Below are 23,423 nucleotides of genomic sequence, written 5' to 3'. Positions count from 1 at the left end.
CCTCCTTAACCTCTTTGAAGTAAATAACGATTTTATTTCAATCCAGCACAATTTATGCAACCTCTGTTAAGTAAATACCGATTTTTTCAATCAAGCACATCCTCCTTAACCTCTTTGAAGTAAATAACGATTTTATTTCAATCCAGCACAACTTATGCAACCTCTGTTAAGTAAATACCGATTTTTTCAAAAAAGCACATCCTCCTTAACCTCTTTGAAGTAAATAACGATTTTATTTCAATCCAGCACAACTTATGCAACCTCTGTTAAGTAATTACCGATTTTTTCACTCAAGAACATCCTGCTTAACCTCATTGAAGTAAATAACGATTTTATTTCAATCCAGAACAACTTATGCAACCTCTGTTAAGTAAATACCGATTTTTTCAATCAAGCACATCCTCCTTAACCTCTTTGAAGTAAATAACGATTTTATTTCAATCCAGCACAACTTATGCAACCTCTGTTAAGTAAATACCGATTTTTTCAATCAAGCACATCCTTCTTAACCTCTTTGAAGTAAATAACGATTTTATTTCAATCCAGCACAACTTCCTTAACCTCTTTGAAGTAAATAACGCACATCCTCCTTAACCTCTTTGAAGTAAATAACGATTTTATTTCAATCCAGCACAACTTATGCAACCTCTGTTAAGTAAATAACGATTTTATTTCAATCTAGCACAACTTATGCAACCTCTGTTAAGTAAATAACGATTTTTTCAATCAAGCACCTTAACCTCTTTGAAGTAAATAAAGATTTTATTTCAATCCAGCACAACTTATGCAACCTCTGTTAAGTAAATACCGTTTTTTTCAATCAAACACATCCCCCTTAACCTCTTTGAAGTAAATAACGATTTTATTTCAATCCAGCACAACTCATGCAACCTCTGTTAAGTAAATACCTATTTTTTTAATCAAGCACATCCTCCTTAACCTCTTTGAAGTAAATAACGATTTTATTTCGATCCAGCACAACTTATGCAACCTCTGTTAAGTAAATACCGATTTTTTCAATCAAGCACATCCTCCTTAACCTCTTTGAAGTAAATAACGATTTTATTTCAATCCAGCACAAATTATGCAACCTCTGTTAAGTAAATACCGATTTTTTCAATCAAGCACATCCTCCTTAACCTCTTTGAAGTAAATAACGATTTTATTTCAATCCAGCACAACTTATGCAACCTCTGTTAAGTAAATACCGATTTTTTCAATGAAGCACATCCTCCTTAACCTCTTTGAAGTAAATAACGATTTTATTTCAATCCAGCACAACTTATTCAACCTCTGTTAAGTAAATAACGATTTTATTTCAATCCAGCACAACTTATGCAACCTCTGTTAAATAAATAACGATTTTTTCAATCAAGCACATCCTCCTTAACCCCTTTTAAGTAAATAACGATTTTATTTCAATCCAGCACAACTTATGCAACCTCTTTGAAGTAAATAACGATTTTATTTCAATCCAGCACAACTTATGCAACCTCTGTTAAGTAAATAACGATTTTATTTCAATCCATCACAACTTATGCAACCTCTGTTAAGTAAATACCGATTTTTTCAATCAAGCACATCCTCCTTACCCTCTTTGAAGTAAATGACGATTTTATTTCAATCCAGCACAACTTATGCAACCTCTGTTAAGTAAATGCCGATTTTTTCAATCAAGCACATCCTCCTTAACCTCTTTGAAATAAATAACGATTTTATTTCTATCCAGCACAACTAATGCAACCTCTGTTAAGTAAATAACGATTTTATTTCAATCCAGCACAACTTATGCAACCTCTGTTAAGTAAATACCGATTTTTTCAATCAAGCTCATCCTCCTTACCCTCTTTGAAGTAAATGACGATTTTATTTCAATCCAGCACAGCTTATGCAACCTCTGTTAAGTAAATGCCGATTTTTTCAATCAAGCACATCCTCCTTAACCTCTTTGAAGTAAATAACGATTTTATTTCAATCCAGCATAACTTATGCAACCTCTATTAAGTAAATACCGATTTTTTCAATCAAGCACATCCTCCTTAACCTCTTTGAAGTAAATAACGATTTTATTTCAATCCAGCACAACTAATGCAACCTCTGTTAAGTAAATACCGATTTTTTCAATCAAGCACATCCTCCTTAACCTCTTTGGCAAAACATACCCCACAAGATGATATAACCAAGGCTTTAAATTCTAATAGTCTTCATAATTCATTGGATTCTGCCCTAAGAAGCTATGTTTTTGATAACCCCAGCCATGCAATACTTTTTGAAAACTCTTCCCTCATTGGCAATGACTTGGATATTAAAAAAGTTGTTTGTTAGGCAATAGAAATTAAGCTTAAGATAAATAACAATATATCTTTAAATAAGGATTTGGGGGAGTACTCACTCAATCCTTAATACACAACTTTAATTAAAAACGATCTGACATCGTTTTGTCCGATCGTTTTGTCATATTACAAAACCAATAGCCAATGTCAACGAGCCTTTTATGAAAAGACCTTTAGGTTAGCCGCTAAAAAAGCAAGAATCCAATTAAAAAATGTTGATTTGTTTCTACCTGAATGAATTGCCTTGTTTTGTGTTGTTTTATCTATCAGTCCTGGTTGAACTTTGTTGAAGTAATGATTCTGGGACTATTTTAATTTCAGTTTTAAAGATCACATCTTACAGTGAGTCTTATTTTCTTTATTTAAGTGTTTTGCTCAGGATAGATCTTGGATACGAAGCTGAAATATTTATTAAAGATTTGAAAAATTTTTACTGTTTTGGAAATTCCCAATTGTTTTACCTGTTATTTGTTGTTACAATTCTAAAGATCTTGGAGGTTTATGAAGGAATGGAGACAAGCGTAGTCCTTTTTTCCAAAAATCCAATCAATGAATACCTTACTACAGCACAATGAATGAAAGTGTACCTCATGATTGGAGGTTTGTGGGTCCAAATCCACCTGTAGTAAGGGATTAATATCGCAATCATTAAGGCTGTATCACATTTGGGCCACCCTATCACATATTGATCGGCTCTGTTGCTCAGCCACTTTATGCCAAAATTTTGACAAAATAATATAAAAAAGCATAATTACAAGATATTTTAAAACAGAATTATTTTAAACAAACAAATTATTTTTAAAACAGAATAAATTGTTCCCCTAAAAACTTCCTTTTTGATGTCTTTTCATACTGCAGTCCATTCAAATATATTTGATTTTTGAAGGATACATGGATACATATTGTTTTTTTTTATTTAATTTCCGAACGTTTTTATTAGTAATAAATCTACGTAACTAGCTAACTTACGAAACAAACTTCTTTATTCTTATATTTTATTCCGTATATTAGGGGGCTCGCCCCCTTAGTCAATACCTCGCTCTTTACGCTAAAGTTCAAATTTTTTTCCAATTTCTTAAGAATGACCACTTAATCACAAAGACCGTTAATTAGAAAAAAATAGCTCTTATGAAAGTAATAAGGAAAACGCTACTTAAGTATTAAACCTACTCTTCTATATAACTCAATGAAACCAGTCACGAAAAATCCGCTAAAGACGGGTTAATTCAAGAGACCACTATAGAGTCATGCAATGCAAAGCGTGGTTTTCATTACTTTTACGATATTTAAACTGTTATTTATTGGGGTTTAGGGGGGGAGGTACCTAGGTTAGGTCAGGTTAGGTTACGTATTTAATATATGGTCTGGTTTAACCCCCTCCCCCCATCCCCCCTAATGTGCAAATAAATAGCCCAAATTTGTTTCTTAAATATTATATATTCATCCTATTTTATTTGATTTCATTAGCCTGAACCAAACTTGACTTCTTTAGCAGTATATAAAAGAGTACGTTTAATTCTTAAGTACCAAAAAAACTTTAGCGTAAAGGGCGAGGTATTGACTAGGGGGGGGGGGGGGCACAATCGTATACGGTATAGTTTCTGTTCGTTTTAAGTTTTGATGTTGAAAAGTTTTCAGTTGAAAAATTGTTAATTTTATTTAATTTCTGATCGTCTTTTAAATGTTCCTGGGACATCCGGCGCCCCCTTTATAGCAATGTCCCTTCTCTATGAAAACTTCCTCCATGGAAAGATCCTCCCATGTATACCCTGATCTACCGCCCCCACACCAGTAAAAATCCCCCCTGAAAACATCAGTATACTTCCCAATAACCAATACTATATGTAAACAATGGGCAAAGTTCATAACTTGCAGCCTTTCTCCCGGGGACTGGGTGATTAAATCATCCTCAAAGACACAGTTATTATATTTTTCGACTATGCTGAACAAAATGGTTATCTCAAAATTGGGAGGGGGCCTAGTTGCCCTCCATTTTTTTTATCACTTAAAAAAATCACTGGAACTTTTAATTTTCGTTCGAATGAGCCCTCTTGCGATATTCTAGGACCACCGGGTCGATACAATCACACCTGAGAAAAAACAAAAAAACACACATCCGTGATCTTTTTTCTGGCAAAAGAAAACAAAATTCGCAGGTAGGAGCTTGAAACATCTACAGGTGGGTTCTCTTGTACACTGAATCTGATGGTGTGATTTTCATTAAGGTTCTATGACTTTAAGGGAGTGTTTCTCCCTTTTTTCAAAAATAAGGCAAATTTTTTCAGGCGCGTAACTTTTGATGGGCAAGACTAAACTTGTTCCTTTGTGGATGATTTGTAGTTTTGGGTAAGGTAGATCGTAAATTTAAAAGAAGTGATTTAGATTATATCCCACTATTTTTTAAAATACTGATAAGGTCAGTCAAAAATGTCCACATGGCAAAAAATCGTTATTTCACTACATGGATTTGCTTACTAGATAAGATAAGATTTACTTGATAAGATTTATCCCTGAAAATGTCTATCACGAGCCCAGATAGGTCGAATCTACACTTTTGAGTCAATGCTTCGGGTATTGTTGTTAATGTGTTTTATTTTTTTTTTAGTAAAACCCTTTTTCTTTAAAAAAATAAAAAATAAAATAAACACAAAAACATAAAGCAAGCCAATATAATTGTGCAAGTCAGTAAAAAAAAGAAATTTTCAAAATTTCAGGCAGGCTGTAAAAAATGTCAAAAAAATTAAAACTCTCAGGATACAAGGGAATAAACCAATTAAAAACAAAAGAACAAAATTTAGTTTCGTGACTAAAAAATACAAAAAGAAACTTAAAAAAGAGAGACTCGAGAGATAATAAAAAGGACGCCAAAATTTGTGACAGAAACATCAAACAACGTGAAGGTAAAATAAGAGAGGGATTGGGATATTCGCTTATTTAACATTACCGGACGAAAGTCCGGCACATATCTTTCAGTGGAAAAATTTTCAAGATTAATTTGAGTCATGGTTGTTTTTCAGTTTTTTTTGTGTTTTTAAGTGGGGCCCATCACGTATAACAGTGGATAGATGGCCCATCATATTGAAACGTAATGGTCCATCATATTGAAACGTAAAACACAGCTTCTTCCTCAAGTGCATGCCCCTAAGACTATTCCTGTAGTTTTGGACCACAAGAATAGAATATTGGAAGCTACAGAGGTGCAGCATGGTTCTGAAGCAGGGGCGCTCCAAAAAACGGAGGAACATTTGCTAAATGTTTTCCAGAGAAATTGCCAACGGATTGTTCTGGGACCCGAAAGACTGACCCTATCTCAAATTATTAAAAAAAAACTACGTTTTCTAAAGAGTTAAAGAGGCTGAGTCACAAGTTCGAACCTTAAAACGTACAGGGATTAGGAGGTACAGTTTGGGGGCTGCCGGCCCCAAAACCTGATGACGTCATATAATAATATCATTACACCATGACGTCATGAAATAAAATCATTACGCCATGACGTCATGATGCCTATATATAGGCATAATGATATGGTCATATCATTTATTTTTTTATATCATGTCGTTTTAAGAAGAAACCAAAAATCTACGTTAAATATCCGTATAATTTGAAAACAAAACACAAGAGAGAAGGGAAAAGGCTACGCGACGAGCTAGTCGAATGAAAAAGCTACTGGGTCCGAAAAGAATTCGAGAAGATCATGCGAAGAACCCAGATCTTCTATTGAAAATTCAGGAAGATTATAGGGCCTTTATATCGCTCTATACAGATGGCGCATATGATGCTGGGAATGGAGCTAGTGGCTGTGCCGTTGCAATCCCTCATCGGGAAGAAGTAATCTGTATAAGATACCAGATGGAAGTGGATCCTATCGATCAGAATGTCAAGCCATATTATCGGCTCTTGAAGAGGTATGTAAAAGAGAGTGGACCGGGGAATCTGTTGTTATTTATACAGATTGCCAGTTGTGCTTAGATTCGATAGTAAGCATAAAAGCGCCCCTGAGAGAAAAAATGGTTAGAAGAATCCAAGATACGCTTATAAGAGCGTCAGAACGGCTCAAAAGTCTCCGTTTAATCTGGGTGCCTGGACACATGAATGTTACGCACAATGTCTTTGCCGACCATGGAGCTAAATATGCAAAACGATTAAAGAATGAACGCGAGGTAGTACCCTATGGATTTTTCACGGAAAACCTGGAAAACCAACACTTGAACTAGAAGATGAATCTAATTTGATAAAAATTGGCTTTAAAAGGTTATATGGTTGCAAAATGTTATATATATATCATTATCTGAAGTAAAAAATATAACAATTTGATGTTGCGCTATATTTTTTTCGTATAGTAATGGCTACGTCTCCAGTACATTACAAAATAGGACTAAGTTTGTTCTAGCCAAATTCACAACGAAAACGAAGTTTATAAATTTGTATGAGTAGAAATCATCCTTTACAAAATTCTATATACGCAATCACTACTTTGAAACCTCTTCCCGTCCCAAAAGAAATAATAGACTATATCTGCTTTATATTTCTCCATTTCGGAATTTTCCATTTCGGAATTGAGGCACTGAAGAGCGGGGGAACCTCCCTCATATTCGTAACAATTTCTTTTCGTTTCAGTATTAATGTTGCTCCTTACTTTCAGTTGAAAAAACTTTTTTTCTATTTGATTTCTGATCTTTTTTTAAATAATCCCGGGAAATCCACCTCCCCCTCCACAGTAAACATCTTCCCTCCCGAAATATTACTCCATGGAAAGGTCATCTTATGAACCCCCCCCCCCCGGCAGAAACCCCCCCTACCTTAGGAGAAAATGGGCGTGGGGGGAATTGCTGCCCTCCAGCATTTTCGGTCACTTAAAAAGGGCACTAAATTTTTTATATCCGATCAAATAAGCCCTCTACTGATTTTCTAGGATAACTGGCTTGATACGGTTATCCCTGGGAAAAACGAACACACAAATGTGATTTTGCTTCTTGCGGAAAATGCAAAATTCCGCATTTTGATATAGGAGCTAGAAACCTCTATATTAATGATGTCTGATATGTTGAATCTTCTCGGTCTTAAAACTTTTGAAAGGTAACATTAAACTTGATGAATTTAATATATTTTGAATAATCATCAAAATATGATTCTTCTGATGTACCCGCTGTTAACAAGACTCTGTGTCTTAGAGTCTCGGTTACTATTGAGCCACATCACGCCTTACTTACACTTCCTTAAAAGGAACTGTTTGAACAAAAAACGGTAATAGGCTACACATAGAATAAAACTATAGTTACGGTAGCAACAATTTAGGGCGTGGGGAAGGGGGCTTAAACATGTGCCAATTCCCCCAAAAATTGTACATGTTTTCATATAATTTCTAGGTAAATTTTTTAATTTTTTTGCCCGATTTGACCCTCCCCCCCCCCCCCCCGTCTCTCAGAAATATATTCATGCACACACGCCTGAATTGTCGGTTTTATACGTTCCAGTACTGTTCAAATGCCTGATAATTAAAATCTTATCAAACAGTTCGTGGTAACGAACTGTAAGTAAGGAGCGACCCGGCTCAATAGTAATTGAAACTCTAAAAAAAGAAATTTTGATACCAATAGATACATCAAAAGAATCAGATTCTTATGCTGATTTCAAATATATAAGTTTCATCAAGTTTAGTATTGCCCGTCAAAAGTTAGGCGCCTGAGAAAATTTGCCTTATTTTCAAAAAAAGGAGGAAACAACCCCTAAAAGTTATAGCAATTTAATAAAACTCACACCATCAGATTCAGCTTATCAGAGAACTCTACTGTAAACATTTCAAGCTCCTATCTGCAAAAATGTGGAATTTTGCATTTTTTGCCAGAAGAAAGATCACGGATGCGTGTTTGATTTTTTTTTTCCAGGGGTGATCGTATCGATCCAGCAGTCCTAGAATATCATTCGAACGGAAATTAAAAGTTCTAGTGGCCTTTTTAAGTGACCAATAAAACTGGAAGGCAACTTGGCCCCCTCTCACGCTCCCAGCATTATTTAGAAACGATCAGAAATTAAATAAAAAAACAAGTTTGTTTTCAACTGAAAGTAAGGAGTGACATTAAAACTTAAAACGAACATAAATTATTACGTATATGATGGGGCTCGCTCCCATGTCTATACCTTGGTCTTTACGCTAAAGGTTTTTTAGTACTTTCAAAAGAGCTATCTATTCTAATTAACCAGCCTTTGTGATTCAGGGGTTTGTGATCTGAACAAAACTCGAACTTTAGCGTAAAGGGCGAGGTATTGACTAGGGGGCGAACTCCCTGAAATACAAGATAAAAACATACGAATATAGAAGTTCGATACGTAAATTACGTCAGAACAAAATTTCGAGAAAGCCATTTATCCAAAAAAAAGTAAACTTAATATACAAATTTTGTTTTAATTAATTATTTATGGTGAGCTAAAATAAAAGCTGCATTAATTCAAAAACGTTCAGAAATTAAATAAAAAAACAAGTTTTTTTAAAACTGAAAGTAAGGAGCGACATGAAAACTTAAAACGAACAGAAATTATTCCGTATATGAAAGGGGCTGTCCCCTCCTCAACGCATCGCTCTTTGCGCTAAAGTTTGACTCTGTCTCACAACTTTACTTTTTAAAACAATAAAAAATTTAGCGTAAAGAGCGAGGCGTTGAGGCGGGGACAGCCCCTTTCATATACGGAACAATTTCTGTTCGTTTTAAGTTTTAATGTCGCTCCTTACTTTCAGTTAAAAAAAACTTGTTTCTTTTTATTTAATTTTCATACTAGATTTATAGTTAATTTAAATTAAGATATCCATTAAAATACCTTCTTCCTCAAAGCACCATTCACAGTCACTGGACATTGTAAACAAAACCAAAAAGGGACTCTATGGACTAACATTTATTTCCAGAATGAAGTTGCCTTTGAATGAAACATTGATTCCTTTTCTTAGAGGTGACTGATAATCCTTGGAAAATATTGTCTTAGTGATTTAACAAGTCTCTGGGGAAAGATGTATTCTATACTGACGTAGATTCTCCGAGGAATTGAAAAGTTATTCAGTTTTGTGGAAAGCTAAGACCAATTTATCATAAAGTAAATTGGTTATTTTCAGTGTTTTTGATGTTATAAGTGAGACCACCAAATTGATTAATCTATCTGTCTTGACTTTTCTCTGTCCTACAGTTACCCAGCCCAGTCTTGATGCAACCTATACAACCTATTGTAAAATACTTGATAACTTCAATTCAAAATCAACGGACTCGGTCGAGGACTTCGGCATCGACCTTGTTTTGAAAAACACTCCTTTCCAATTTTTTATGATACACTGTTTTCATTTTAATTCAGGGTATATGTATAATATCATGTTTTAATGTTAAATTAAGGTATTGGTAATCGTGATAAAAATTCCCTTTATGAACTAAACATAATAGGCTATATCAAAATAATCATTCCAATCAAGACTCTTATGCAATAGAACATTTACTAGCCGAGAATCATCCTCCTTTCCATGGTTTTATCCAGGTTGGTCCTTTTAATCATGTCCTTCTAGATTATGGTAAATGGTGAAACAAATCAAAATTGTCACAGCCACTAGGATTTGTACGTTTTAAATATAAATATGATTATTATTGAAATCTGATTTCTAATCAGACACCTTAACCACATGGCCACGACTGCTTGAAAATTATGAGTTCAGTTATGAGTAACCGAAGTTTGCAAGTCAAAATATTTGTCTTTGTTGGTTTGAATGTTTAAAGTGTTTGTCTTTCTCTGTTTATGTGGTTGATTCTATTTGTTTACATGTCTGGGTTGGTGTTTAATCTAGAAGGATATGATCAAAATGACCAACCTTGATAAAACCATTAAAAGGGGGAAGGTTCTTGGCTAGTATATGTCCTATTGCATAAGAGTCTTGAATGGAATGCTTATTTTTCTATAGCCTATTATGTTTTGTTCATAAAGGGAATTTTTATCAAGATTACCAATTTAATTCAGGGTATAGGTATAATATTATTTTATAAAAGTATTAAATTAAGGCCTTAGTAATCTTGAAAAGAAATCCTCTTTAGGAAATAAACGATATTTCGTTTATTTCCTAAAGAGGGAAATTTCCACTCTCTTATACAACAGTAAATGTGCTAACCAATCATTTCCTTCTAGATCGTGGTAAATGGTTAAACAGATAAAAATTTTTGCAGTCGGTAGGATTCGAACCTACGCTCCCTACGGGAATCTGATGTTTAGTCATACGCTTTAACCACTCGGCCACGACTGCTTGAAAGTTATAAGTTTTTAATATAGTTATGGTTATTATTGAATTCCTAATTTTTTATGATACGTTGTTTTCAGCTTAATTCAGGGTATATGTATAATATCATTTTTAATACTAAATTAAGGTATAGGTAATCTTGATAAACATTCCCCTTATGAACTAAACATAATGGGCTATATCAAAATAATCATTCTAATCAAGACTCTTATGCAATAGAACATATACGAGCCGAGAACCATCCCCCTTTTCATGGTTTTATCAAGGTTGGTCCTTTTGACCATGTCCTTCTAGATTATGGTAAATGATGAAACAGATCAAAATTGTCACAGCCATTAGGAGTTGTAAGTTTTAAATATAATATGATTATTATTGACATCTGATTTCTAATCAGACGCCTTAACCACTTGCCCACGACCGCTTGAAAGTTATAAGTTTTTAATATAGATATTGTTATTATTGAATTCTTAATTTTTTATGATACGTTGTTTTCAGTTTAATTCAGGGTATATGAATAATATCATGTTTTAATGTTAAATTAAGGTATTGGTAATCGTTATAAAAATTCCCTTTATGAACTAAAAATAAAAGGCTATATCAAAATAATCATTCCAATCAAGACTCTTATGCAATAGAACATATAATACATACAACATATACTACGTCATTCAGGGCACTGGTCAGAAATCACATTGCGTCAACACGCGATGGCGCCTTCGCAATGCTTTGTTTTAATTAGACAGTCGGATACCCCTGGATCGTGCCAGTTCTGAATTGGTCGTTCATTGGGTGACGAGGCTCCGCACAAAGCCGAAGCATGGCACTAAGAGCACTGCTTGGGCTGTCCACGACCAGCTTGAGAAGGGATCCAGCACCCTTGCGAGCACCCAAGCCCAACTCGTTAGCCAGTCGGATCTTGCTCCAAGCCCGACACCCTCAACCTTCAGAGCCAATCCTTATCCCGAAGTTAAGGATCCAATTTGCCAATTTCCCTTACCTACATTCATCTATCGCCAAGAGGCTGTTCACCTTGGGGACCTGATGCGGCTATCGGTACGGTCTGGTAGGAGGAGTAGACGTGGCCCTCACCATGGTTTTCAAGGACCGACAAGAATGCACGGACTTCGCTCAAGTGCAACGCTCTTCGGAAGATTAACCCTATAGAGGTACCGCGGAGGAATTCCAGGGTTTATATCTCCCTTACACAGAAAAGAAAACTCTTCCCGGCACTCCTGCCAGCTTCCCATGGCCAATTCTCGTTGCCGAGACGGATACGAGGATCTGAACGTTACCCCAACCAGGTTCCCGAATAAAAACGGGATTCCCTTTCGCCCTTGCCACGAGCCTCACGCTTTGCGATTCTTGTCGAGATAGAACCCCTGCGAGCCTGTAGGTTTATGATAGTAAGGGTTTCAGGATTATTATTTTTTATTGATTATAAAAAATCATTGATACCATGTCATTATTTGGGTTACCAGTCACTAATAATGAATATTATTAACAAACAAGCCCTCTCATCTTCATATGGATTTGAGTCCAATTTAAGACACATATATTGGACCCAGGACTGATAGATCAACCAGGACTATCAGTCCTGGTTATTTAATTTTCATACTAGATTTATAGTTAAGTTAAATTAAGATATCCATTAGAATACCTTCTTCCTCAAAGCACCATTCACAGTTACTGGACATTGTAAACAAAACCAAAAAGGGACTCTATGGACTAACATTTATTTCCAGAATGAAGTTGTCTTTGAATGAAACATTGATTCCTTTTCTTAGAGGTGACTGATAATCCTTGGAAAATATTGTCTTAGTGATTTAACAAGTCTCTGGGGAAAGATGTATTCTATACTGACGTAGATTCTCCGAGGAATTGAAAAGTTATTCAGTTTTGTGGAAAGCTAAGACCAATTTATCATAAAGTAAATTGGTTATTTTCAGTGTTTTTGATGTTATAAGTGAGACCACCAAATTGATTAATCTATCTGTCTTGACTTTTCTCTGTCCTACAGTTACCCAGCCCAGTCTTGATGCAACCTATACAACCTATTGTAAAGTACTTGATAATTTCAATTCAAAATCAACGGACTCGGTCGAGGACTTCGGCATCGACCTTGTTTTGAAAAACACTCCTTTCCAATTTTTTATGATACACTGTTTTCATTTTAATTCAGGGTATATGTATAATATCATGTTTTAATGTTAAATTAAGGTATTGGTAATCGTGATAAAAATTCCCTTTATGAACTAAACATAATAGGCTATATCAAAATAATCATTCCAATCAAGACTCTTATGCAATAGAACATTTACTAGCCGAGAATCATCCTCCTTTCCATGGTTTTATCCAGGTTGGTCCTTTTAATCATGTCCTTCTAGATTATGGTAAATGGTGAAACAAATCAAAATTGTAACACCCACTAGGATTTGTATGTTTTAAATATAAATATGATTATTATTGAAATCTGATTTCTAATCAGACACCTTAACCACATGGCCACGACTGCTTGAAAATTATGAGTTCAGTTATGAGTAACCGAAGTTTGCAAGTCCAAATATTTGTCATTGTTGGTTTGAATGTTTAAAGTGTTTGTCTTTCTCTGTTTATGTGGTTGATTCTATTTGTTTACATGTCTGGGTTGGTGTTTAATCTAGAAGGACATGATCAAAAGGACCAACCTTGATAAAACCATTAAAAGGGGGAAGGTTCTTGGCTAGTATATGTCCTATTGCATAAGAGTCTTGAATGGAATGATTATTTTTCTATAGCCTATTATGTTTTGTTCATAAAGGGAATTTTTATCAAGATTACCAATTTAATTCAGAGTATAGGTATAATATTATTTTATAAAAGTATTAAATTAAGGCCTTAGTAATCTTGAAAAGAAATCCTCTTTAGGAAATAAACGATATTTCGTTTATTTCCTAAAGAGGGAAATTTCCACTCTCTTATACAACAGTAAATGTGCTAACCAATCATTTCCTTCTAGATCGTGGTAAATGGTTAAACAGATAAAAATTTTTGCAGTCGGTAGGATTCGAACCTACGCTCCCTACGGGAATCTGATGTTTGGTCATACGCCTTAACAACTCGGCCACGACTGCTTGAAAGTTATAAGTTTTTAATATAGATATGGTTATTATTGAATTCCTAATTTTTTATGATACGTTGTTTTCAGCTTAATTCAGGGTATATGTATAATATAATTTTTAATACTAAATTAAGGTATAGGTAATCTTGATAAACATTCCCTTTATGAACTAAACATAATGGGCTCTATCAAAATAATCATTCCAATCAAGACTCTTATGCAATAGAACATATACTAGCCGAGAACCATCACCCTTTTCATGGTTTTATCAAGGTTGGTCCTTTTGACCATGTCCTTCTAGAGTATGGTAAATGGTGAAACAAATCAAAATTGTCACAGCCACTAGGATTTGTAAGTTTTAAATATAATATGATTATTATTGACATCTGATTTCTAATCAGACGCCTTAACCACTCGCCCACGACCGCTTGAAAGTTATAAGTTTTTAATATAGATATTGTTATTATTGAATTCTTAATTTTTTATGATACGTTGTTTTCAGTTTAATTCAGGGTATATGTATAATATCATGTTTTAATGTTAAATTAAGATATTGGTAATCGTGATAAAAATTCCCTTTATGAACTAAACATAAAAGGGTATATCAAAACAATCATTCCAATCAAGACTCTTATGCAATAGAACATATACTACATACAACAGATACTACGTCATTCAGAGCACTGGGCAGAAATCACATTGCGTCAACACGCGATGGCGCCTTCGCAATGCTTTGTTTTAATTAGACAGTCGGATACCCCTGGATCGTGCCAGTTCTGAATTGGTCGTTCATTGGGTGACGAGGCTCCGCACAAAGCCGAAGCATGGCACTAAGAGCACTGCTTGGGCTGTCCACGACCAGCTTGAGAAGGGATCCAGCACCCTTGCGAGCACCCAAGCCCAACTCGTTAGCCAGTCGGATCTTGCTCCAAGCCCGACACCCTCAACCTTCAGAGCCAATCCTTATCCCGAAGTTAAGGATCCAATTTGCCAATTTCCCTTACCTACATTCATCTATCGCCAAGAGGCTGTTCACCTTGGGGACCTGATGCGGTTATCGGTACGGTCTGGTGGGAGGAGTAGACGTGACCCTCACCATGGTTTTCAAGGACCGACAAGAATGCACGGACGTCGCTCAAGTGCAACGCTCTTTGGAAGATTAACCCTATCTCTCCGCGGACGACTTCCAGGGTTTATATCTCCCTTACACAGAAAAGAAAACTCTTCCCGGCACTCCCGCCAGCTTCCTATGGCTAATTCTCGTTGCCGAGAGGGATACGAGGATCCGAACGTTACCCCAACCAGGTTCCCGAATAAAAACGGGATTCCCTTTCGCCCTTGCCACGAGCCTCACGCTTTGCGATTTTTTTCTATAGTGACCCCCTCATATAAGGTCTGTGGATTATCGGCAGGGGTTCAGAATCCAAATCTTTAAGTAATTATTAAACAAAATTTGGACATTTTCAGAATTGGGGTATTAGTCAAGCAGCCTGAATGGTTGACACCAACAAGCCATTTCATCTTCATATGGATTCGAGTCCAATTTAAGACACATATATTGGAGTCAAATTTTCACTTGACTTCTAAATTCAAGATAGAAGCGACAGATTTGATCTGTCAAAGTCTGACTGACCAATTGCTCTAACTACTGCGAGCCTTGCCGTAACAACAAACAGACCAAAACATACCCCACAAGATGATATAACCAAGGCTTTAAATTCTAATAGTCTTCATAATTCATTGGATTCTGCCCTAAGAAGCTATGTTTCTGATAGCCCCAGCCATGCAATACTTTTTGAAAACTCTTCCCTCATTGGCAATGACTTGGATATTAAAAAAGTTGTTTGTTAGGCAATAGAAATTAAGCTTAAGATAAATAACAATATATCTTTAAATAAGGATTTGGGGGAGTACTCACTCAATCCTTAATACACAACTTTAATTAAAAACGATCTGACATCGTTTTGTCCGATCGTTTTGTCATATTACAAAACCAATAGCCAATGTCAACGAGCCTTTTATGAAAAGACCTTTAGGTTAGCCGCTAAAAAAGCAAGAATCCAATTAAAAAATGTTGATTTGTTTCTACCTGAATGAATTGCCTTGTTTTGTGTTGTTTTATCTATCAGTCCTGGTTGAACTTTGTTGAAGTAATGATTCTGGGACTATTTTAATTTCAGTTTTAAAGATCACATCTTATTGTGAGTCTTATTTTCTTTATTTAAGTGTTTGGCTCAGGATAGATCTTGGATACGAAGCTGAAATATTTATTAAAGATTTGAAAAAATTTTACTGTTTTGGAAATTCCCAATTGTTTTACCTGTTATTTGTTGTTACAATTCTAAAGATCTTGGAGATTTATGAAGGAATGGAGACAAGCGTAGTCCTTTTTTCCAAAAATCCAATCAATGAATACCTTACTACAGCACAATGAATGAAAGTGTACCTCATGATTGGAGGTTTGTGGGTCCAAATCCACCTGTAGTAAGGGATTAATATCGCAATCATTAAGGCTGTATCACATTTGGGCCACCCTATCACATATTGATCGGCTCTGTTGCTCAGCCACTTTATGCCAAAATTTTGACAAAATAATATAAAAAAGCATAATTACAAGATATTTTAAAACAGAATTATTTTAAACAAACAAATTATTTTTAAAACAGAATAAATTGTTCCCCTAAAAACTTCCTTTTTGATGTCTTTTCATACTGCAGTCCATTCAAAGATATTTGATTTTTGAAGGATACATGGATACATTTTATTTTATTTAATTTCTGATCGTCTTTTAAATGTTCCTGGGACATCCGGCGCCCCCTTTATAGCAATGTCCCTTCTCTATGAAAACTTCCTCCATGGAAAGATCCTCCCATGTATACCCTGATCTACCGCCCCCACACCAGTAAAAATCCCCCCTGACAACTTCAGTATCCTTCCCAATAACCAATACTATATGTATACATTGGGCAAAGTTCATAACTTGCAGCCTTTCTCCCGGGGACTGGGTGATTAAATCATCCTCAAAGACATAGTTATTATATTTTTCGACTATGCTGAACAAAATGGTTATCTCAAAATTGGGAGGGGGCCTAGTTGCCCTCCATTTTTTTTATCACTTAAAAAAATCACTGGAACTTTTAATTTTCGTTCGAATGAGCCCTCTTGCGATATTCTAGGACCACCGGGTCGATACAATCACACCTGAGAAAAAACAAAAAAACACACATCCGTGATCTTTTTTCTGGCAAAAGAAAACAAAATTCGCAGGTAGGAGCTTGAAACATCTACAGGTGGGTTCTCTTGTACACTGAATCTGATGGTGTGATTTTCATTAAGGTTCTATGACTTTAAGGGAGTGTTTCTCCCTTTTTTCAAAAATAAGGCAAATTTTTTCAGGCGCGTAACTTTTGATGGGCAAGACTAAACTTGTTCCTTTGTGGATGATTTGTAGTTTTGGGTAAGGTAGATCGTAAATTTAAAAGAAGTGATTTAGATTATATCCCACTATTTTTTAAAATACTGATAAGGTCAGTCAAAAATGTCCACATGGCAAAAAATCGTTATTTCACTACATGGATTTGCTTACTAGATAAGATAAGATTTACTTGATAAGATTTATCCCTGAAAATGTCTATCACGAGCCCAGATAGGTCGAATCTACACTTTTGAGTCAATGCTTCGGGTATTGTTGTTAATGTGTTTTAATTTTTTTTTTAGTAAAACCCTTTTTCTTTAAAAAAATAAAAAATAAAATAAACACAAAAACATAAAGCAAGCCAATATAATTGTGCAAGTCAGTAAAAAAAAGAAATTTTCAAAATTTCAGGCAGGCTGTAAAAAATGTCAAAAACATTAAAACTCTCAGGATACAATGGAATAAACCAATTAAAAACAAAAGAACAAAATTTAGTTTCGTGACTAAAAAATACAAAAAGAAACTTAAAAAAGAGAGACTAGAGAGATAATAAAAAGGACGCCAAAATTTGTGACAGAAACATCAAACAACGTGAAGGTAAAATAAGAGAGGGATTGGGATATTCGCTTATTTAACATTACCGGACGAAAGTCCGGCACATATCTTTCAGTGGAAAAATTTTCAAGATTAATTTGAGTCATGGTTGTTTTTCAGTTTTTTTTGTGTTTTTAAGTGGGGCCCATCACGTATAACAGTGGATAGATGGCCCATCATATTGAAACGTAATGGTCCATCATATTGAAACGTAAAACACAGCTTCTTCCTCAAGTGCATGCCCCTAAGACTATTCCTGTAGTTTTGGACCACAAGAATAGAATATTGGAAGCTACAGAGGTGCAGCATGGTTCTGAAGCAGGGGCGCTCCAAAAAACGGAGGAACATTTGCTAAATGTTTTCCAGAGAAATTGCCAACGGATTGTTCTGGGACCCGAAAGACTGACCCTATCTCAAATTATAAAAAAAAACTACGTTTTCTAAAGAGTTAAAGAGGCTGAGTCACAAGTTCGAACCTTAAAACGTACAGGGATTAGGAGGTACAGTTTGGGGGCTGCCGGCCCCAAAACCTGATGACGTCATATAATAATATCATTACACCATGACGTCATGAAATAAAATCATTACGCCATGACGTCATGATGCCTATATATAGGCATAATGATATGGTCATATCATTTAGTTTTTTATATCATGTCGTTTTAAGAAGAATCCAAAAATCTACGTGAAATCTCCTTATAATTTGAAAACAAAACACACGAGAGACGGGAAAAGGATAAGCGACGAGCTAGTCGAATGAAAAAGCTACTGGGTCCGAAAAGAATTCGAGAAGATCATGCGAAGAACCCAGATCTTCTATTGAAAATTCAGGAAGATTATAGGGCCTTTATATCGCTCTATACAGATGGCGCATATGATGCTGGGAATGGAGCTAGTGGCTGTGCCGTTGCAATCCCTCATCGGGAAGAAGTAATCTGTATAAGATTACCAGATGGAAGTGGATCCTATCGATCAGAATGTCAAGCCATATTATCGGCTCTTGAAGAGGTATGTAAAAGAGAGTGGACCGGGGAATCTGTTGTTATTTATACAGATTGCCAGTTGTGCTTAGATTCGATAGTAAGCATAAAAGCGCCCCTGAGAGACAAAATGGTTAGAAGAATCCAAGATACGCTTATAAGAGCGTCAGAACGGCTCAAAAGTCTCCGTTTAATCTGGGTGCCTGGACACATGAATGTTACGCACAATGTCTTTGCCGACCATGGAGCTAAATATGCAAAACGATTAAAGAATGAACGCGAGGTAGTACCCTATGGATTTTTCACGGAAAACCTGGAAAACCAACACTTGAACTAGAAGATGAATCTAATTTGATAAAAATTGGCTTTAAAAGGTTATATGGTTGCAAAATGTTATATATATATCATTATCTGAAGTAAAAAATATAACAATTTGATGTTGCGCTATATTTTTTTCGTATAGTAATGGCTACGTCTCCAGTACATTACAAAATAGGACTAAGTTTGTTCTAGCCAAATTCACAACGAAAACGAAGTTTATAAATTTGTATGAGTAGAAATCATCCTTTACAAAATTCTATATACGCAATCACTACTTTGAAACCTCTTCCCGTCCCAAAAGAAATAATAGACTATATCTGCTTTATATTTCTCCATTTCGGAATTTTCCATTTCGGAATTGAGGCACTGAAGAGCGGGGGACCCTCCCTCATATTCGTAACAATTTCTTTTCGTTTCAGTATTAATGTTGCTCCTTACTTTCAGTTGAAAAAACTTTTTTCTATTTGATTTCTGATCTTTTTTTAAATAATCCCGGGAAATCCACCTCCCCCTCCACAGTAAACATATTCCCTCCCGAAATATTACTCCATGGAAAGGTCATCTTATGAACCCCCCCCCCCTCCCGTCAGAAAACCCTACCTTAGCAGAAAATGGGCGTGGGGGGAATTGCTGCCCTCCAGCATTTTCGGTCACTTAAAAAGGGCACTAAATTTTTTATATCCGATCAAATAAGCCCTCTACTGATTTTCTAGGATAACTGGCTTGATACGGTTATCCCTGGGAAAAACGAACACACAAATGTGATTTTGCTTCTTGCGGAAAATGCAAAATTCCGCATTTTGATATAGGAGCTAGAAACCTCTATGTTAATGATGTCTGATATGTTGAATCTTCTCGGTCTTAAAACTTTTGAAAGGTAACATTAAACTTGATGAATTTAATATATTTTGAATAATCATCAAAATATGATTCTTCTGATGTACCCGCTGTTAACAAGACTCTGTGTCTTAGAGTCTCGGTTACTATTGAGCCACATCACGCCTTACTTACACTTCCTTAAAAGGAACTGTTTGAACAAAAAACGGTAATAGGCTACACATAGAATAAAACTATAATTACGGTAGCAACAATTTAGGGCGTGGGGAAGGGGGCTTAAACATGTGCCAATTCCCCCAAAAATTGTACATGTTTTCATATAATTTCTAGGTAAATTTTTTAATTTTTTTGCCCGATTTGACCCCCCCCCGTCTCTCAGAAATATATTCATGAACACACACCTGAATTGTCGGTTTTATACTTTCCAGTACTGTTCAAATGTCTGATAATTAAAATCTTATCAAACAGTTCGTGGTGACGAACTCTAAGTAAGGAGCGACCCGGCTCAATAGTAATTGAAACTCTACAAAACGTTATTTTGATACCAGTAGATACATCAAAAGAATCGGATTTTTATGCTGATTTCAAATATATAAGTTTCATCAAGTTTAATTTTACCCATCAAGAGTTAGGCGCCTGAGAAAATTTGCCTTATTTTCAAAAAAAGGGGGAAACAACCCCTAAAAGTTATAGCAATTTAATAAAACTCACACCATCAGATTCAGCGTATCAGAGAACCCTACTGTAGAAGTTTCAAGCTCCAATCTGCAAAAATGTGGAATTTTGTATTTTTTGCCAGAAGAAAGATCACGGATGCGTGTTTGATTTTTTTTTTCCAGGGGTGATCGTATCGATCCAGCAGTCCTAGAATATCATTCGAACGGAAATTAAAAGTTCTAGTGGCCTTTTTAAGTGACCAATAAAACTGGAAGGCAACTTGGCCCCCTCTCACGCTCCCAGCATTATTTAGAAACGATCAGAAATTATATAAAAAAACAAGTTTGTTTTCAACTGAAAGTAAGGAGTGACATTAAAACTTAAAACGAACATAAATTATTACGTATATGAGGGTCGCTCCCATGTCTATACCTTGGTCTTTACGCTAAAGGTTTTTTAGTACTTTCAAAAGAGCTATCTATTCTAATTAACCAGCCTTTGTGATTCAGGGGTTTGTGATCTGAACAAAACTCGAACTTTAGCGTAAAGGGCGAGGTATTGACTAGGGGGCGAACTCCCTGAAATACAAGATAAAAACATACGAATATAGAAGTTCGATACGTAAATTACGTCAGAACAAAATTTCGAGAAAGCCATTTATCCAAAAAAAAGTAAACTTAATATACAAATTTTGTTTTAATTAATTATTTATGGTGAGCTAAAATAAAATCTGCATTAATTCAAAAACCTTCAGAAATTAAATAAAAAAACAAGTTTTTTTTTGACTGAAAGTAAGGACGACATTAAAACTTAAAACGAACAGAAATTATTTCGTATATGAAAGGGGCTATCCCCTCCTCAACGCATCACTCTTTGCGCTAAATGTTTGACTTTTGTCACAACTCTATTTTTTAAAACAATAAACAATTTTAGCGTAAAGAGCGAGGTGTTGAGGAGTTGACAGCCTCTTTCATATACGGAACAATTTTTGTTTGTTTTAAGTTTTAATGTCGCTCCTTACTTTCAGTTAAAAAAAAACAAACTTGTTTCTTTTTATTTAATTTTCATACTAGATTTATAGTTAAGTTAAATTAAGATATCCATTAAAATACCTTCTTCCTCAAAGCACCATTCACAGTCACTGGACATTTTAAACAAAACCAAAAAGGGACTCTATGGACTAACATTTATTTCCAGAATGAAGTTGGCTTTGAATGAAACATTGATTCCTTTTCTTAGAGGTGACTGATAATCCTTGGAAAATATTGTCTTAGTGATTTAACAAGTCTCTGGGGAAAGATGTATTCTATACTGACGTAGATTCTCCGAGGAATTGAAAAGTTATTAGTAGAAGGGGGGGGGTACCAGCCCCACGAGAACACCCTGCTGCCACCAATAACTTTTTTGCACCCCAAATATGGGCATAGAGTCATTAGGGAGAACACGTGGTTAATGGGGTCAATGACCAAAATTTCCAAGGTCGATGTTGTTGTTGTTGTTGTTTTGGCCATGTGCATAGAGTCATTAGGGAGAACACGTGGTTAATTAAAGCGATTGGGAATTTGGGAATTATTCCCCTATCGTGAATCAATAATTCCCCTTAGAAACAACAAATTAATTCCCCTTTCTTGACAGATCAATCAACCAATGACATCATCTGTCAGACTTTAAAAATTTTCGACTAGAAACGATTCTCCAGGAATAGATCCAAGTCATTAATGTCTTTGCCTCGGAAACAACTCTTTTGGTCGAACTCCAAAGGTTATTAATAACCAAACGCCATGGAAACAATTCTCCAAGAAACATCTTAGCGATGAAAGTAGAACCCTAACAGGAGGTCCCACGGGGCACCCCTGCTGCCACCTATAACTTTTTTGCACCCCTAATATGGGCATAGCCTCCCTGGGGAGAACACGTGGTTAATGGGGTCAATGACCTCTTTCTTCATGGTCTCTTTCTCCAGGTGTGTTTTTGGCACACTCTCAGCGAATGTTATGCCGTCCAGGAATTTGGAACACCTGTGCTGTCGACCTCAATTCACCTATCGTGAATCAATAATTCCCCTTAGAAACAACAAATTAATTCCCCTTTCTTAACAGATCAATCAATCAATGACATCATCTGTCAGACTTTAAAAATTTTCACCTAGAAACGATTCTCCAGGAATAGATCCAAGTCATTAATGTCTTTGCCTCGGAGACAACTCTTTTGGTCGAACTCCAAAGGATATTAATAACCAAACGCCATGGAAACAATTCTCCATGAAACATCTTAGCGATGAATTGTTTTAGCGCGGGAATCAGGTTTCTTATTAATTTGAAATGCATTAGCACAGAGATGCCAAAAACAAAAGGAACACGCTGAATTACGTTTAGGGATTATTTGGGCGAAAATGTTTTAGACAGGTTATGGAATTATTTGGGCGAAACAGTTAGAGACATTTTAAAAGATGATTTTTGAAGAGATTTTGGAAGAGGATTTGAGAGTGAAACTCTGTGGTCGTTATAATACACAAGTTCCATTAGAACAGTGTTTTGAGGTCCTCTACCCCAACCCCAAAGGGCTCCGATCCCCCTACCCCAACCCCGAAGGAAGCCCCCGGTCCTCAAAGGTCCCCCGGGCTCCCAATGGACCACCCGGCCCTCAAGGGTCCCCCAGACCCCCAATGGACCCCCCGGCCCCCAAAGGGCCCCTCCCCCCTTGGCCCCAAAAGGCCCCTCCCCTCCCTCTTCCCTCCCTATCCTCCCCCTCCTCACCGCCCCTCCCCTCCTCCTCCCTCCCCTCCCCTCCCCTCCTCCTCCTCCCCCTCCTCCTCCTCCTCCTCCTCCCCTCCCCCTCCCCCTCCCCTCCCCCATTTTTTATACTTTTTTTGTGCATTGAGACACAGAACGACCCCCTCCCCCCGGCCCTTCCCCCTCCAAAGGTCTGA

The 23,423-nt window shown here is 36.1% G+C and overlaps 1 protein-coding gene and 2 non-coding genes across 3 annotated transcripts in view; 1 reads left to right on the top strand and 2 right to left on the bottom strand.

Annotated features, from left to right (window-relative positions):
- The window catches only part of PolZ1 (DNA polymerase zeta catalytic subunit), a 221,153-nt gene that overhangs the window by 76,063 nt on the left and 121,667 nt on the right, over window positions 1–23,423 (top strand). The window lies entirely within an intron of this gene.
- On the bottom strand, window positions 10,518–10,599 carry TRNAF-AAA (transfer RNA phenylalanine (anticodon AAA)). Its single transcript has one exon. It is a non-coding gene; the product is annotated as a tRNA-Phe (tRNA).
- On the bottom strand, window positions 13,622–13,703 carry TRNAF-AAA (transfer RNA phenylalanine (anticodon AAA)). Its single transcript has one exon. It is a non-coding gene; the product is annotated as a tRNA-Phe (tRNA).

This window comes from Artemia sp. Qi Xiang Cuo, chromosome 15 (genome assembly GCF_049724085.1).
Source record: "Artemia sp. Qi Xiang Cuo chromosome 15, ASM4972408v1, whole genome shotgun sequence".
Lineage (NCBI taxonomy): Eukaryota > Metazoa > Arthropoda > Branchiopoda > Anostraca > Artemiidae > Artemia > Artemia sp. Qi Xiang Cuo.
Note: the sequence above shows the minus strand (reverse complement) of the source record. Positions and strands in the feature narration are given on the sequence as shown.